An 18870-nucleotide genomic window follows, 5' to 3' on the forward strand; every position below is an offset into this window, starting at 1 on the left:
GACCCGGTATACCACCTAGGTCCTATGGAGTTGATCTCCCAAATAGACGGTGCGATTGCAGGAGGTTCCAAACACTTCATTATCCATGTCCGCATGTCATGGCAGCGTGTGCTAAAGTCTTGCTCAATGTTGAACAATTTGTCGATGATGTGTATACCCTCGAGCACACGTTGTGTGTCTAGGAGAATGAGTTCCCCGTTCTGCCTGACCTGTCTATGTGGGAGGTGCCTTCGACGATTTTCGAGCTTGTCCTAGACAAAGGGTTACGTAGGAATCTGAAAGGTCATTTGCAATCATCCAGAATCCATAATGAAATGGACATTAGGGAGAAATTCGATGGTAAGCGTTGTGGATTATGCAGATTAGCTGGTCATAATCAGAATTAAATCAAACATACCTTAATAGCTCTTTTTAACCAAACAATACCTTACAAAAATAAAATTAAAAATTAAATCCGAATTAAATCAACAATAACAACAAAAACAAATTAACATTTATTTATAACAAAAAAATACTAAATAAAAAAATTATCTTTTATGATTTTTTTTAAACACCAAATCTTCCCTAAACAACAATCTCTCCTTTCCTTTTCTATTTATTTATTTTTCCTTCTCTTCCTCATTCCCTCTCTCTATTCTGCTTCTTTTTTTTCTTTCTTTCTTTTTCCCCTTCCTGCTCTCTCATTCTTCTTCTTCTTCTTTTTCTTCTTCTCTTCTTTAAAGATTTTCTTCTCTCTTTCAACAAAAAATGGGATATTGGGGACCTTATAATGGTCCCCAAAAACACAACTCACGGCCATGCCATCTGACCCGTCCAATTGCTGACAAGCCATAGGTGTGCCGCCTGTGGAAACGACGTGACCAGGGGTGTGCTGCCTCTCTGGTAGGCACGACCAGCCAGTGCCGCCTCTCCAGTAGGCATGACCAGTGCTGCTCAGTTGTCCTGTCCCATCTGTGACAGCAGGTCGGGTTTTGTTCGCATACGGGTCGTATTTCACCCGTATTTCTTTAGGTGTCGCCTATTTAATTGCCATTACGAGTTTTTTTTAATTATAATTATTTTTTAGTCAAATGTGTCAGTATTTTAGGGTGGTGCCGCCTATGCACCACCCCCACTTGTTCGGATGTACCATTTTGGTACATAATTTATTTAACTTACCATTTGAGTAATTTTTTTATTTTTATAATATATAGGTAAAAAACTCATGTCATAAAAATCTTAAAAAAATCTCTTTCAATATTCAGAAAATAAAATAAATAAGAAAACGTCTACTCCATGTCTTTGGTATGAGATCTGCAAATTGATTCAGATGCTTTTTCTTAAAAATAATTTACGTACAACGTCCATATATATATATATATATTTTTTTTAAGAAAATGAATTTAGGTAATTTTGTCATGAGAAAAATAAGGATTTTAAGATAAGATTTATTTGTATAAATTGTGGTGCTAACAAGTTAAAAGTGACTGATGGTTAAAGGTGATAGAATCGTCGATTGAGTCTTAGTTCGAATGGTATCGACATTATTATTAATATAGAAGAATATAAGTTCCTCCTATTTAAGCATTGAGGAGAGACTATATATAATTTTAGATATAATGAAATTAATGTTAAAAAAAAACGATAAAATCAACCATCAATGAATAAATAATAATAATTTAAAAAACAGACAAAATAATAATTAAAGATAAAACTAAGTATTGTTTTCTTTCTATATTGAGTTTTGGTTGGCTGTTAATGATTTCACATCAAGTGCTAAGCAAAGCATGATGGTAGTTTGAAGGGACCACCAGCAAGCCCCTGTCTCCTTACCTTTTATACCATCAAGGATTTCAATCTGGACAACGGCTGTATATATATTTAAGGGCTTAATTATGCTTTTAATCTCTATAGTTTTAGGACATTTAAATCTAGTCTTCTTACTTTTAATTTAGGAATTTCTTTTTGAAGTTAGATGTATATGTTAGAGTTGTATGACTCGAATCCCGTTATTTATTAAAAAAATAAAATAGAGAGGCAAAATAGGGGGATCTGTAGGGGCGAAGGATCAATGTCATAGCCCACCACAGATCCCCATTAAGCAACAAATCAGTACGGGACATACCGTACAAGTTGAATTGGTATAGGATTATACTTCTTCTATTAGACATTGATTATAACATTGTTGTTTAACCCTTAAATAGATGTAGTCGAACTCCTCTTGTATTGTATGTTTTTCAACATAGTGAATTTATCCTCCTCTGCCCGTAGTTTTTCTTGATAAGGAATTTTCATGTAAAATCTGTGTTCTTATTTTTTCTTTCTTATTACTTTGCAATCATTTTACTGTCATTATATATTGACGTTTATTATAACAATACAAGTACACAAACTTAACACATCTGAGTTGATTATAATCAAAATCAAGCATTTCAAAGCACAAGCGACTTATATACCATAATACAATTCACATGGTGAAATCTTAAGTCATAAATCTAGAGAGAACCTACACATAATTTGGGTAATAGTACTACAGAGGCACTTGTACTAAGAGTAAGATTGCATTTTGCCTCCTCTGCTAAAAAAATAAATCAGCCATTCCGGTTAAAAATTCCATCCATTTCTATTGGTAAAAACTGGCGTGGCTGATGTAATAACTAGGCAGTGACACTACCTCATGTTGATGTATATAGACAAGTTTTTAACAATAGAAATAGATTAAATTTTAACAGAAAGACGTATTTGCTCTTTGATCTAACATATAGGGAATAATTTGCTCATTTTTTAAATAAAAATGGCAAAATACAATCCAACTCTATGATACTTTTACCTATAATTTGAACCTAAATACTCAATTTAAACTTTTTTTTAATATACAATTTTTCCTAATGAAAACCTCATTGGTCTAAATCCAAAAATTCAGTTTTCCTATTCTTTTGATTAATTATTAAAATCCAATTGAGAAATTTGTATTAAATTGAATTACGTTATATTTTTAAAATAAAAAAGAATTGTTCATTTGCATGTGACGAATACACTATCTTCATTCTTTTAAATTAGATTATTATATATATATATGATTCATCCCTCCATTCACTATCTTCACTATGTATAAAACCACGTGCTTTATTCTTCTCTTCAAATCCCTTCAGTCCAGTCCCTATCTCCAAGGTATTCCTTCTTTTTTGGCATAATGCTTGATCTAGTCCTTAATATTTACCTTTTTTTTGTCACTTTGGTCACAATTTTTTTTATCACGTTGGCCCTCAAATTTCAAATTTTAGTCCAATTACTTTTCTTTTTTAATGGAAAAACTGGCACTGACATGGTAACCCGCGTAGTAATCCACGTGCACTTCATTACTTTTGTAAAAATAATAAATCTTATAAATTTAAGGTTCAAACCTTACCATACCCTTATTTTTATTATCAATTTGACATCGCAATTTCAAGATTCGAATTCTAATAAATGCAATAATTTCAAATCAAAATTTAGAGACAGAACAAATTCATTGATGCCCTTTAAATGATAATTGAGAGGTTTATTGTTCATAATAAAAGCTTCCATCAATTCTTACTTTGTCATGTTAAAGTGGTCCTCTTACTCACTTTCAACGTGAAAGGGCCTCTTTTGTATATATGTATGTATGTATGCTCATAATTCACTCCCAAAAAATCTCAAATTTCCTTTTCATCACATTTATTTATTTATTTATTTTTCCCAACCATGTGCTAATTTTGTATGGAGATTATGAGTATGGAAGTCCAATTTTCAACATCTCTCTCCAATGTTTGTAAGGATTCAATTTTTTTTCGGACATCAACTAGAATTAGAATAAACTCAATACAGGGATGGTGTCAACCTCGAACTCTAGACCCCATAAAAAAAGGTAATATATCATTTTATTCCCTTTAAATTTTTAAAATTATAAGTTAACTTAATGGTAAAAATACATTTTGACTCCTCAAGTATGATAAAATTTTAATTTAATCCCTTTAAAAATTCTAAAATAATAAGTATATACAATGATAAAACTATAGTTTGACCCTTTTAAAAAATTATAATTTATTTTTGGCCCCTAAAATAGATCTAGGTAGAGCTTACGTACACATGATAGGACTTCAAAGGTAATTGATGAATAATACTATGTGATTCTAATTCTAAGATGGAATTTTAGGTTATATGGAGATGACAAATGTTTGGAAAATTACTTTAATTTGTTTGTTAATTGGGTTATCAATTCACATTATTGATTTGCACAATTCCTTCTCAACCCATAAATAGGAAGATAATATATAGGTTTTGACGCACATAAATCCACGTCATCCTATATTGATAATAATACCCATACTCATCTAGTTAAGACTTAATCGACATTTTAAATTATCCTTTAATCCTTGTACTTTTGTTGCAATATTAATTAAGCCTTGTAAACAATTATTTTAACTCAAATGGACATTTATTTCCACTAAAATTAGGCTCTTGTAATCACGTAAGGGCAAGTAAAAAGGACGTTTGTTAATCAATGTCCGTCCAATTAATGACAAAATCAGGGGAAATTCAATTTTGAGGACTCAATTAATTACAATAAAATGATAAAAAAAACTTGAATAATAATTTAATTGTAATTTGGTATAAATGTACTCGTTTTCCTTAATAATAGAATCATGATTGATAAAATAAAAAATGTTTTTTTTCAAGGACTTGTTGGTTTGATTATTATCATTCAGGAACCAAATTATTAATTTTTTTTTTGTACTTTTGTTGTAAGAGGAATGAACTAGACATGTTCAAAACCATTTTTTTTTCTTTTTGGGGAAATTCAATTAAAATTTTATTTTGTTATAATGGAATTTGATCTTTGGACATGATATGGCATATCATACTTTCGATTGATGTTAAACTTAGGGTTCTTCTTTTTGGTTGTTCTTTGACAATAAATAATATACATACATCCAAGATTCATCCTTACCATTTTTTAAGTCACCAATAATTTAGTTTTTCATTCTTTTAAAAAATTGGGGCAATAATTTAGAGATAGAAGAATAAATTCTAACTTTTTGAAGAGAAGTTGCATAAATCACCTGAGTTAAATTTCGAGTTTAGTTGTTAAGATATTTACGTATATAAGTTTTTTCCTCATACCTAATGGAATTAGGGCTAAGTAAAAAAAAAACCGAAAAATTGATCTAAATTAGTTGTGTTTGAACAACTTATGGATATTGCAAGTTAATAAAATTACGGTTACTTAGAAATTGAAATGGTATCGAATTCTATTCTTATTTAATTATAATTAATTTTAATTTTTATGATATAAAAATAAATATATTGTATTTAAAATAGTGAAAATAATTTAAAAGTTTTATATATATTTTAAAAAATAATATAAAATTTATTGATTATTTTTTATTTACTTAAAAAAACTAACTAAAACTCATTTTGTCAAAATCAGTCTAAAAATTCAATGTTTGTTATAATAAATATCGATAACGGAGGTAGAATGATCGTAAAACAATATGAAAAGTAAAATAAGAACACGTATATTTTACATGGAAAATCTTTTCAGGAAAAACCACTGGCGGAGGAGGAGAAATTCACTAATGTTGAAAAACAAATGGTACAAGAGAAGTTTTGACTACATCTATTTAAAGGTTGAAAAACCCTGTTCTAATCAAAGTCAAATAGAAGAAGAATAGTTCTATATGGATTCAGCTTGTGTTGTATGGCCCGTGTAACACCGTAAACCCGGCCTAGACATCCAGACAAAATCCAGAGAGTTACATTGACGATACTGGGAAATCCACATTTTATAAACGCAACTAAAACGAAACCATTCAACATATTATAATTGTCATAGCAATCAACCCACTATTCAACCTTCCTAAAACGTCATAATATCATAGAAAGATGAAATTACTAATAGTATAACTAAAAGGAAAGATAAAGTGGATTGACCGAGCTCCCGCAGCGTCGACCCATTCAAGTCTGAGAACCACCTGAAATTCAATCAACAATGAAATAAGTTATGAACCTAGTGCATAAAAGATGTACATTCAACTTAAGCATGATTATAAGATAGTTCTTGAATCCCAAGTTTTAGTTGGCATCAGAAACATTTAGTACAGATTTAACGTATCGGTTATATGACAGAAATAATTCCAGTTTTAGATACAAACCAAATCAGAAATGTACAGGCCAATTTTGGGCCATCCCCAAAACCCAATAACTAACCTACCCTAATCCAAAAAAAACCCCTAAACAAAACAAGCCCAAACCAATACCAAAACCCTAGCCCAACTATTTCAAAATTTTTCAGCCGCAACTCAGCCCCCCAGGTGTGCTGCCGAACCTCTAGGCCAACCATCGGCCACTTTGCGCACTACCACCGTCGCACGCCCCACGCATGCCCCTCTCCTCCATGCGTCTGACACCCCTCAAAGCCTGCAAACAAGCAAGAAAAGAGGACACAAAAAGACAAAAACCATGTGCAAACAGCAAAGGAGGTAGCAGAAACAATAGGAAATCGGCTATAAAGCCTTGGGGAGGAACCCGATCTAATGGGGGGAGGATTTTTTTTTCTTGTAAAAACGAACACACATCAATGAATCAAGAAATACAGAACTGAGATTCTAAAAGGTTGATAGAAATCTGATTGTTTTCTTTAGTTTTTCTGATTTCCGTTTCTTATCATCTATCATTTATTTATTTCATTTATTTATCTACGCATTTTTTACGAAATTTTTACAAAGAAAACGTGAAAATAAAAAGGGGAGAGGGGACTTACCGAGGAAGCGCCGGGATCCGGCTCACGGAGGGTTCTCCTCCTTTGCGACCGCCGGATCTAGAGGGTGCTGAGAATCTTCCTCTTTTCTTGTTTAAGGTTGAAGGGTTCAGTCCTCGGGGTATTCTAAGGCCGAGGTCTTTCACCTCTTTTCCTCCGTCGTCGGCCACCGGTCTTCATGGCTGCGGCGGCGGTGCACTGGAGGCTAAGAAACCCAAGGGTCGGTGTTTGAAAAAAAGGGAATGATTTTGAAACTAAAAAAGGAAAAAGAAAACAGAGGCAAGAATGAGAATTTTTCTTAAATGCACCAAATAAAAAGGCGCCATTTGAGGGGAAGACCTGCGCATTCTTACCCTAATGGGTAATTTGCGCGTTTGGTCCCTCCATTCGGCGCTGAGATGCAATCTGACCATTTTTTTTCGATTTGGCCCGCGAGTTTTGTCTCTGCTTCAAGCAGCTCCTCTGACTATGTGCGATCACTCGCCTTGAAATGCCGCGTCTAAAGGGGTTTGGGATATTTTCTTCTTCGCTCCCTGATACTTTCAGCGCGTGGCGAATTGGTCCCTTTTTCCTCTTTGTTTTTTATATTTATCCCCTTTGTTTTATTATGATTTCAATTGCACCCTTGATCCTTTTAACACTATTTTTATATATTTTTAAACTGTCTTTTTTATTATTTAAGACTTTCTTTTATATATTTTATTTTAAACTATTTTAGATTAACTAGTATTTATCTCAAGTTTTTATTTTATTTATTTATTTATTTGGTTTAAATTTATATGTCATCATCTTATATATTATTATATTAAAATATTTTAATATTCATAATTTCAAATTGTTGATACATTTTTATAATATATATTTACGTACATACTTTTCATTTATTATAAATATACTTTTTATATTTTATATTTCATATTTTTATGTATACATAGATATAGGCATAAATACATACATCTTAATTCATATGTATGTATATATACGTACTTATACATACTTAAATATATTTTTCATATTTCATAATTCTTATATACTTACATATATTTATACATATTTTACATCATATACATACTTATATATATTCTTTATATTCTTAAAAATAATTTTTGTATATTTCACATATTTTATAATTCACATACATATATTTTATATTATTACAATTTGTAAATATATATAAACACATATTTACATTTTTATTTTTATAATACTTACCGATTTTTTATATATGTATATATTTATCTATGTTTTCATATTCTATAATTTATATGCATTTCTTATTTTTATGGCTTAAAATTATACATGCATATACATTTTTACATAATTGTATTTATTGTCATCATTGTTATTTGGTGTTTGTTTATTTATTCATGTATACTTGTGCTTTTTCTAAAATGTTAGTTCTATTTATTTATTTGTTTGCTTTGTTTATGTAATCGCCTCGTCATTTCATTTTGCCTATTGTATTGTTGTTACTCACTTTACTTTGCTCACCTCGTCGTATTCGTTGTTGTTTTGTCAAGCATTGACACTAAACATCAAAAGGAAAATTTTTCTAAATGAGGCAATATTTCGCGTTTGGAAAATTGAGAAACGTGCCCTAACGTGCTGGGTTTCGATTCCTCGTTCGACTAAATAGCCAAATATCCTCTTAAAGCTTCAAAGTATGGTTTCATTAAACTATAAGGTGATCTTGGTTTCGATGGTTTAAAGTGTCGTGTCCTAACGTGCTGGATGTGATATTCCTTCGGAACAAGAGAATCTTATATTTCAATTCACGTTATCAGAGTTTCTTTTAAGGATCGCATTTTTAAAACTCTTCAAATTTTCAATTTTCGACACTAAGACACTGATTAATCAACTAGGTACCAATTTTGGGCGTATCGAGGGTGCTAATCCTTCCTCGTGCGTAACCGACTCCCGAACCCATTTTTCTGAATTTCGTAGACAAAAATCGTTGTTTTAATAAAATCTAAATCGTTTATTAAAAACAACCGTTTTACGAGGTGACCCGATCACACCTCATCAAAAAAGATTGGTGGCGACTCCCATTTTTCGTTTTATTTTCAAAATCCAAGTCGACCCCGTTTCCATCAAAAAAATGGTGTCAACAAGAAACATATGCAGTTATTCCTACCCCCATCTGTTACACACCATCTTCGGTCATCTCAACACACTGTTAAGGGCATTCAATACCTATCAAACCCTACACACCATATAGTGTTAGTCCGACATAGTTACGAAAATATAGTCTAGCTGCCAAATCATGTTGCGACAAGCGCTAGGTTCACATTTAAGTCGTGGCTTAGCCACTGAGTCATAATATGTTACTTCCTCCTTTACATAATTCCCAACCCATGCAAATGCAAATAACAAATGCCAACAATATATGTTCAGTCATTCCAATTCAGTTCATAAGTAGGTAATAAAGACCAATCTCATCAACAGTCATCACAGTACATATATATTTATATAATTCAGATATTAATTTTAGAGCATTAGATAGTACTCATAGATTCTAATTCAGAACATAACACATTGTGGAGACTAATACATGTGTCAGACGACACTTGTGGCCTCAGAGACAAGTTTTAGAGTCTATTACACTCCACATGTCCTTGTACATGCCCGTTTGCTCACCCGTGTGGATTACACGGCCTTGGACACGCCTGTGTGCTCGACCATGTGGTTCTAAATAGTATACAGTGAGTCACACTACTTGGACACACGCCTGTGTCTTTGGCCCGTGTGATATCTAAAAACGACAATGAGTCACACGACCTGGGCACACGCCTGTGTCCTTTGCCCGTGTCGTCCTCATCGTGAACTCAGTGAGTTACAGGGCCTAGACATACGCTCATGTCTCTGGCCTGTGTGAACTCTGCACTATCATGGCCACACACGACCTAGACACACGCTCGTGTCCCTTGTCTATATGGCTCCTATTTGGTGAATAGTGTGTTACATGACTTGTCACACAGCTGTGTGGCTCACACGGCCTACCACATGACTTGGCACATGGCCGTGTGGCACCGACAGTCATGTTTTCCAACATCCAAAATTCACAAAACTCAGGTTTTTGGTATGCACCTACAATAGTTTTGGAGTAGGAACATCATAGAAGAATCCTAGAACCTAAAACGGCAATCCAATAATCAATTATACAATTATTCTCAAATCATCGCTAAGATTGACATATTGCCAAAATTTATGTCGAAATTTTTGACACAACCCAACTCAAATTTCCATACTTACCTTGCACATAATGGAGGAAAACCAGACTAATGTGATGTAGGAGTGTCTCCCTTAAGATCTTCGCCTGAAAAGGTAACCAATCGAACACTTAAACTAAGGATTCAAATAAAACAAGCAAAATCCTATTTCAACAGAATGAACGACAACAAGATGAAAACTTGCAGTGACGGAATGAGATAACGGCAGAACTTACACAACAGTCGTACAATTGACTCAACGAGCAACAAAAGAACTCCCGATTAACGCAATATCAATTATAGAAGCAAGCAAAAAGATAAAAAAATAATAATAAGAAGAAAAACAAAGAAAATAGGAAAAGAAACAAAAAGAAAAGAACAATAGAATTAGTTCAAAATAATTTAAGTTAACCACCAACCCGACTTCCAGTGTTTAGCAAAAAAAAAAAAAATCCCTTATCGTAGGTTATCTTTAAAATAAAATGGTAAAACTTCTAAAGACACAACTCAAACTCTTAACCTTGATCACATAAGCAGAACATAGAACCACAAATGTAAAGACTTAATTACAACAAAAAATCCACAATCAAATATTAAAATTTTGAGGCGTTACAGTCCATACCGCAGGGGCTTCGCCCCTACAACCGTAGTTCAGTTTTGTGTTTAATGGGAATCTTACCATTGTATTTATTTTTTCAACAAACGATGAGATTCGGATCACACGTTCTCTAATAATATCAAAATTTAATATAAAAAAATAAAAACAGAATCAAACTATGATAGATGATAATTCAAAAATTCCAAAAAAACCCAACTCAACCTAACCAATACCTTTCCTAAATGAAACCATCCCCTGTGATTTTCTATTTTATTTTTATTTGAAGTTGACAAGGTTTTAATCCATATATTCACTAAAACTAAAAGTTGAACGTCTTATGTACCTAACCGTTTGCATGATTAAATAAATTGTAATTTCGTTAAGTATAAATCATGCTCATAAAACAAGGTTGGAATTTTTGGGATTAATTAGTTATGTAACCCAATGTTCAATGAATCTTCATCTATTTCTATATAATGTCGAAATAGATCACAAGATTTTAATTTTTTTGATAAGCCCAAAACTTAAAAATAAATAATAATAAAAATAAAAGGAGATTGAATCCAAGGTTGCAAAAAATATAAAACACAATTATTTAGAGACAACTTGATTATTCCATTTTGAATGCATTCTTATTAAAAATTGCTACAATTAAATTTTAATTTTTTTAATCCGATTTTGCCAGTTTGGATTTAGGCACCGAAAATCAAAATCAAATCTTTTTTTTTTCTTTTAAGAAAAAAGGTGGCATGCAAGATCATGCAAACTTAGGGTTTGGGGTTTCGTTTTATGCCTCAAATAACTTGTGTTTTTTTTTCATGCACGTTAATCAATTAAAATAAGCAAACAAAGAAAGAAATGATTTCATGTTCACACACTGTCTTTGCATTTTTAATGTACATGCACGTTTATAATTATAATATAATTCTCTTAAATAAAACAGTGAGAGTCGAACCCTAAATAATATATAATTTTACCATTGGAACCATTTTTTATATTGAAAATATGGAAATTACTATATGTTGACACCATTTTTTTTGAAAACGGGGTCGACTTGGATTTAAAAAAAGAATGAAAACGGGAGTCGCCACCAATCCTTTTTTGACGAGGTGTGATCGGGTCACCTCAAAAAGTGGTTGTTTTTAATAAATGATTTAATTTTATTAAAACAACGATTTTGGTCTACGAAATTCAGAAAGACGGGTTTGGGAATCGGTTACGCACGAGGAAGGATTAGCACCCTCGATGCGCCCAAAATTGGTACCTAGTTGATTAATTGGTGTCTTAGTGTCGAAGATTGAAAACTTTGAAGAATTTTGAAAATACGATCCTTAAAGAAAACTCTAATAATATCGATTGAAAGTTAAGAAGATATTTAGCTATTTGGTCGAACGAGAAATCGAAACCCAGCACGTTAGGGCACGTTCTCTCGAATTTCCAAACGCAAAACATTGCCTCGTTTTGAAAGTTTAAAAAGGATATTTGGCTATTTGGTCGAACGAGAAATCGAAACCCAGCACGTTAGGGCACGTTTTCTCGAATTTTCCAAACGCGAAATATTGCCTTATTTAGGAAAAAAGGTTTTGATGCATGGTGTTAACATGTGTGACGAAACAATAATGAATGCAGCAAGTTAAGGATAAACAATACAAACAAACATTAACAATGAAATAAATAAATAAGAGTTGGATCAATCGCATCATAACAAATGAATAAGCAAATAGGATTAAAATGTCCTTTTAAAATAATAATAAACATGTAGCCAAATTAATAAATAAACATCGAGTAAAAGAAAAATAAAATAAAATAAAACATGTATGTTATTATACATATTTTAAAATTACAAAATATAATAAATATATAAATTATAAGATATAGGTATGTATGTGTATTACAAAAATATATAGACGTATGCATAGTTTAAGATCATAAAATATAAAGAATATATGCATATAAATATAGATAAAAGGTACGTATATTTATATTCATGAAAATAAAATGTATGTAGGTATATATGGAGATGTATACAAATTGTAAAAATATGAAAATAAGTACATGTTTATATAAAATATTTACATACAGATATATTTCACAAAATGTATGCATATATGTAAAAATTTAAGATGTATATATTATATGTGAATGTAAAGATATAAACGTGTATGTATTTATAAAAATAAAAATGTACACATGTATTTGAAATAAATAAAATATAAGACTCGAGACAAATACTAGTTAATCTAAAACAATCTAGAATAAGATAATATATAAAAGAAAATCATAAATGATAAAAGAAACAGTTCAAAAATATATGAAAATATAGATGAGTTTAATGTAAAACAAATTTAAATAATAAATGTAAGGACTTAAAACAAATAATAATAAAATAGCCTATTTTTTAAAAAAAAAAAAAAATTAACAACAAACTAAATATATCGAGGACATGGTTGAAACAGAATAAAAAAATCAGGTCCTAAACTGCAAATATATGAAATAGGTGGTAAAGGAGCTGAAATAAAAGGCACTGAGGGCATGGGGGACCGGTTGCGCAATATTCCCCATCTCGTATGCGCATTGATTTGCACGGGACCAGATTGGAACAGGCGAGAAATTACGTGGCCGAAATTAAAAGAAATAAAAGAGTGCGTCGCATCTGTCACAGAATTGGAGGGACTAACTGTGTAAAATACCCATTAGGGTAATAATGCACAACCCTCTTTCCTTTACAAGACGCCGTTTGATATTTTAAAAAAAATAAAACCTTCAAATCACTATAATCTGCCATTCTTTAAGAAAATAAAGCAAACATGTGAAACCCTAGCCCCCTTTCTTTTTCTCTCCACCGCTTGAGAAACTAAGAGCCACTCTTCCTCAACTCCGATTTGGGCGGAGAGAAGAAGAACTTCGACGGCGCCACGGTAAGAACTCTCCGTCTTTTCCCTTTTTTTATTTTTGATTTATCAAATGCATATATAAAATAAAATAAAAACCAAATAACGAAAAAAAAACGAAAGATTCACACCTAAAAACTTTCTCAGAATTCGATCTATATTCTTCTTATTTCTTTGTTTCAAAACGCTGTTTTTTTTATACCAAAATCCCCCCTTTTCCAAAATACAATCCGTCCCCTTTTCAAAATTTCTCCCTTCCCTTTTATAATCGATTACAATAACAAATAAACAATGCTCCTATTCCTCTGTTGTGGCTGCCTTTTTTGTTGTTTGTGTTTGCAGGGTATGGCCGGTGTTGGTGGTGGGGTGTCAGACGCATGGAGGAGAGGGGCATGCGTGGGGCGTGCGACGGCCAGCTAGGTTTTTTTGCTGAAACAAATTTTAATTTACTGGGCTTTGGGCTGTAATTTTTGGGTTATTTTCATTTGTTTTGGGTCTTTAGGCCTAGGTCAAAATTGACCTGTTACAGCTGCCCCTCTTTGCTCATTGTCGTGTAACGAGAATGAAGCAAAGACTTTTGACAGGTCAATTTTGTCTGGTCTCGTCGAATCTTGACTTCTTGGTGCCTTTCTTCTTCAAGTAGCCTCATTCAAGTCTACTGTGTCTTGTTGCTTCAGTCCACTTTATTGCACTTCAGAGAGATATGTCTTTAATCTACTCTACTGCAACTCCATGAGGATGAGGTTTGTGGTTTTAGTCTACTCCACTACTACTTAGGGGGATAAGACTGGATGCGATCTGCTCCACAACTGCTTAGGGAGATAGGGTCTGTTTTTCAATCCACTTCCTACAAATATAGGAAGGCAGGATCTGCTATCTTCGATCTACTTCACGCCAATACATGAAGACAAGACCTGCTTTCTTCGATCTACTTTGTCACCAATATGGGAAGACAAGATCTGCATCTTCGATCCACTTCCTACCAATATAGGAAGACCGGACCTGTTATCTTTGATCTACTTCATGCCAATACATGAAGACAAGATCTGCTTTCTTCGATCTACTTCCTACCAATATAGGAAGACAGAATTTGCATCTTCGATCTATTTCACGCCAATACATGAAGATAAGATCTGCTTTCTTCGATCTACTTCGCCACCAGTATGGGAAGACAAGATCTATATCTTGGATCCACTTCCTACCAATAATAGGAAGATAGGACCTGCTATCTTCGATCTACTTCACGCCAATACATGAAGACAAGATCTGCTTTCTTCGATCTACTTCGCCACCAATATGGGAAGACAAGATCTGCATTTTCGATCCGCTTCCTACCAATATAGGAAGATAGGATCTGCTACCTTCGATCTACTTCGCCACCAATATGGGAAGACAAGATCTGCTTTCTGCAATCTACTTCGCCACCAATATGGGAAGACAAGATTTGTATCTTTGATCCACTTCCTACCAATATAGGAAGATAGGACCTATTTACGCCTAGTGTTTAGGATGACATGATCAGAATGAATCAAATGCTCCTAACTAGATGTGTATGTATTATATTTGTAGAATGTCATGAGAATGATCCATTTTTAATGCTTAGGTTGTCATTCCTCATTGTTCATCAAGGTTCTATCACTGATGCCTTCTTGTTCAGCCAGTTTGACAGAAAACCCAAAGAAATAGACGCTATTTAGACTATCATTTCTCAAATGTTTCCAACCCTTAGGTTTGGTTAGTTCTAAACAATAGTCCTGTTTCAGGTCCTCGTATTATTTAGAAACTTTCAGAGTAATATGCAGAACTCCTTCTGCATGTGTATTGTCAATCCATTAATCGTTATTTCAAGGAAAAATGCTTGAAAGATTATCAAAATGGACAAAATAAAATTTTGCTGAGAGCAAAGCTCGAAATGAATAAATCAATCAAGATAGCAAACTTTGCTGAGATATGATGAAAAAGCTTATCACAATGAATAAGATGGAATTTTATTGAGAGCAGAGCTCTAAATGAACAAATAGCAAATTTTGCTAAGATAAAAAAAACAGGTGCTCCAGATATCGCAGCATGAGCTCCTCTGCACAAACTCTGTGTTTAGAAATCCTAAAAGACTTTGTTGATGCCCCAAGATGTAGCATCTCTCCTTCTTGTTAATTCGGAGAAGACAAAACTACTCAACTTTGATCGAAAATTCGAATTGCCCATTCCTGGGTTTTCAATTCAAAGCCCCTTTGGTCTCAAGGTGCCCTTTGCGGGTTTTCGCCTTGGCCTCTCCCACTTTTTTTTTTTTCAAAGTACCTCTTCACTGAATCCGAATTCACAGGATTGGGCAAGCTTTTGCCATCCATCTCAGTTAAAATTAATGCCCCTCCTGAAAAGGCCTTTTTCACTACATAAGGTCCCTCCCAGTTTGGCATCCACTTTCCTCTGAAGTCCTTTTGTATGGGAAGGATCTTCTTCAGTACCAAGTCCCCTTCATGGAAGTTTCTAGGACGAACTTTCTTATTGTAAGCTCGCATCATTCGTTTCTGGTACATTTGACCATGACGGATAGCTCTTAACCTCCTTTCTTCAATCAAGTTCAGCTGATCATATCGGGCTTGGACCCATTCTGCTTCGTCTAACTTTAGTTCTGAAAAAACTCGGAGAGAGGGAATTTCAACCTCAATTGGTAGCACTGCCTCCATTCCATAAACCAAAGAGAATGGTGTTGCCCCGGTAGAAGTCCTGACGGATGTTCGATAAGCATAGAGGGCGAATGGCAACTTCTCGTGCCAATCTCTATAGGTCTCAGTCATTTTCCCCACAATCTTTTTGATATTTTTATTGGCTGCCTCAACCGCACCATTCATCTTCGGACGATATGGCGATGAGTTGTGGTGCTTGATCTTGAATTGATTACAAACCTCTGCTATCGTGCTATTATTCAAATTTAATGCGTTGTCTGATATGATCCTTTCAGGCATTCCATACCGACATATGATTTCCTTCTTTAAAAACTTGCTGACAGCTGTCTTTGTGACGTTGGCGTAAGAAGTAGCCTCTACCCACTTAGTAAAGTAGTCAATCACTACAAAAATGAAACGATGTCCGTTTGAAGCCTTTGGCGATATCGGCCCAATGACGTCCATGCCCCACATGGAGAAAGGCCATGGGGAAGTCATGACGTGAAGAGGTGATGGAGGCACATGAATTTTGTCTCCGTAAATCTGGCATTTATGGCATTTCTTAGCATACTTGATGCAGTCTCCTTCCATGGTAGACCAATAATATCCAAATCTCATGATCTGTCTGGCCATTGTGAAACCGTTAGCGTGTGTTCCACAAATACCATCATGGACTTCTTCCAAGATCTGCTTGGCCTCCACAGCGTCTACACATCTTAACAGCACCTGATCTTTTCCTCTTTTGTATAGGATTTCCCCATCTAAAACGTAACCACTGGCCAGCCTCCTCAACATTCTCTTGTCATTCTCAGTTGCTTGGTTCGGGTATTCACAATTTTTCACGTATCGCAATATGTCCTGATACCAAGGGTTGTCGTCCTTTTCTTCTTCCTCGTCAATATTACAATAGTGGGCTGGAGCATCATAAATGCTCATTTGGATAGGCTTCACATCCTCTGGTCTATTTACTTTGATTATGGAAGCCAATGTAGCTAAAGCGTCGGCCATCTGATTCTCGTCTCGTGGGAGATAACAAAAAGTGATGTCGTCAAACTCCTCAATCAATTCTAGGACTATCCTTCGGTAACTAATCAATTTAGGGTCTCTTGTTTCCCATTCGCCTTTGAGCTGATAAATTACCAATGCCGAATCCCCATATACCTCAAGTACCTTGATTTTGCGTTCCATAGCCGCGCGGATTCCCATGATACATGCTTCATATTCCGCCATGTTATTTGTGCAATCAAAATCTAGTTTACTGGTGAAAGGATAATGATCACCGTTTGGAGATACCAAGACTGCCCCAATCCCGTTGCCCATGGCATTTGAGGCTCCGTCAAAATTTAATTTCCAAGTATTGCCTTCTTGTGTGCCCGCTTCAGTAGTTGCCACATACATCAGATCCTCATTTGGGAAGTCAAAGTTCAAAGGCTCATAATCGTCCAGGGCTCTACTTGCTAGAAAATCTGCTATCGCGCTCCCTTTTACAGCCTTTTGATTCACATAGGTTATGTCGAATTCAGATAGTAGAATTTGCCATCGGGCCATCCTTCCGTTTAGAGCAGTTGACTCCATCATTTATTTCAGAGGGTCTAACTTTGAGATTAACCAAGTCGTATGGTACAACATGTATTGTCTCAATCTCCGAGTAGTCTAAACCAATGCGCAACATAATTTTTCAATTGGCGAATATCTCGTTTCGCATTCAGTGAACTTCTTACTGAGATAATAGATCGCTCTTTCTTTTCGTCCTGACTCATCATGTTGGCCGAGCACGCACCCCATGGAATTCTCAAATACTGCCAAGTATAGTATTAGTGGTTTGTCAGGGCAAGGTGGCATCAGTACTGGGGCGTTGGACAAGTAATGTTTAACTCTTTCGAAAGTTTCCTGGCACTCCTCATCCCATACACCTGGATTGTGTTTCCTAAGAAGGCGGAATATGGGGTCACATTTCTCAGTTAACTGTGAAATGAATCGAGCGATGTAATTCAGTCTTCCTAGGAAACCCCGAACTTCTTTTTGAGTCCTTGGCGGAGGTAATTCTTGTATGGCCTTAACTTTGTCTGGGTCAATTTTAATTCCCTTTTCGCTGACTAAGAATCCTAGCAGTTTTCCTGATCTAGCCCCGAAAGTACACTTGGCTGGGTTAAGTTTTAGCTGGAACTTCCTTAACCTCAGAAACAGTTTTCTCAGAACTTGCACGTGTTCCTTTTCTGTTCTGGATTTTGCGATCATGTCATCAACATAAACTTCTATCTCTTTATGCATCATATCATGGAATAATGCTACCATGGCTCTCTGATATGTTGCTCCCGCATTTTTCAATCCAAAAGGCATCACTTTATAACAAAACGTCCCCCACATCGTTATGAATGTGGTCTTTTCCTTGTCTTCAGAAAGCATCTTAATTTGGTTGTACCCGGAGAAACCATCCATGAAAGAGAACAGTGAGTATCCGGCCGTGTTGTCTACCAAGGTATCGATATGAGGCAGTGGGAAATTATCTTTTGGGCTGGCTTTGTTCAAGTCTCTGTAGTCTACACACATTCGCACCTTCCCATCTTTCTTAGGAACAGGGACTATATTGGCTACCCATTCTGAGTACTTGACCACCTGTAAGAAACCAGCATCGAACTGCTTCTTGACTTCTTCCTTTATTTTTAGCAAGACATCAGGCCTCATCCTTCGAAGCTTTTGTTGGACTGGTTTGCATTCTTCCTTTATAGGTAATCGGTGTACCACG

The 18870-nt window shown here is 34.4% G+C and overlaps 1 long non-coding RNA gene across 1 annotated transcript; it reads right to left on the minus strand.

Moving 5' to 3' along the window:
• Positions 1–5538: 5538 nt before the first annotated feature.
• LOC121222534 (uncharacterized) lies at positions 5539–7060 on the minus strand. Its single transcript, XR_005919846.1, has 2 exons — positions 6764–7060; positions 5539–5975 (listed from the first exon to the last, which is right to left on the minus strand). It is a non-coding gene; the product is annotated as an uncharacterized lncRNA (long non-coding RNA).
• Between the last annotated feature and the right edge of the window lie 11810 nt (positions 7061–18870).

The sequence above is a fragment of the Gossypium hirsutum genome, chromosome D10 (assembly GCF_007990345.1).
Source record: "Gossypium hirsutum isolate 1008001.06 chromosome D10, Gossypium_hirsutum_v2.1, whole genome shotgun sequence".
NCBI lineage: Eukaryota > Viridiplantae > Streptophyta > Magnoliopsida > Malvales > Malvaceae > Gossypium > Gossypium hirsutum.